This window comes from Leishmania donovani, chromosome 31, assembly GCF_000227135.1.
Source record: "Leishmania donovani BPK282A1 complete genome, chromosome 31".
In the NCBI taxonomy this organism is placed as follows: Eukaryota; Euglenozoa; class Kinetoplastea; order Trypanosomatida; family Trypanosomatidae; genus Leishmania; species Leishmania donovani.
Genome location: NC_018258.1, coordinates 95279 through 96145, shown reverse-complemented (window position 1 = coordinate 96145; position 867 = coordinate 95279).

Below are 867 nucleotides of genomic sequence, written 5' to 3'. Positions count from 1 at the left end.
ACACCACACATCCCACAGGCTCTGCGGGCGGCCTCTCTGTTACGTTCTACTTCGGGCCTCTTCCGCACGTCTTCACCTTCTTTGTTTTGTTTCTCCTTCCCGGGTTCATGTCTCGACGGCCTCCTCGTCTGAGCGCGGTTGTGGGATGTGTGGTGTACGTGTTGTCCACGAAGGTGATTCGGCCAACATCTTCGACGGGGATGTCGACATGCATCGGCACAGCTCTGCTCAACATAGCCGCCTACGGAGTGGGAGAATGCGTAGAAGGCTTGTATTCCTCTCCCACCAGACCTCAGTCGTGAGGAAATCGACCGCTATCGGGACGCCGCTGTTAACGACGGCCGTACAGGGTCGGTTTGTGCACGTTTCAGTGCATGCTTATGGATGCGCGCCTGCACGCAACGTCTCTCCGCACGTGTCCCAAGTCGCCGATGTGCGTCCCTGCATTCAGGCGCGCACAGTCCAGCGTTTTTACGATGAAGCGGCGAACTTCCGGAGGAGCATCCGTGGGCTATGCGGCACGCACCTTTCCTCAGACGCGCGAAGCGATTCGAGACACACCTCCATTGGACGCACTCCTAAGAGTGCGTCTGTGTTGTGGATGGCGAGGTAGACGCAAGCGAAGGCAGCAGCTGCGGAAGTCTTGTTGTTTACTCCTAATCCGCGCTTTCTGCTGTTGCTGCGTCCCACCCAGTCCCCATCGACGGTATCCGTGAGCATGTGCACGACGGCTTTGTTGGGCGTCACCTCTGACACAGCCCACCTGCGCGTACATGCTGCTGTTTTTTTCTCTGAAATGCCGCCTAAAAAGGAGCGAAACCACAAGATCAACGTGAGTGTCTCCCGCATCCAAGCGTACGGCGGCCT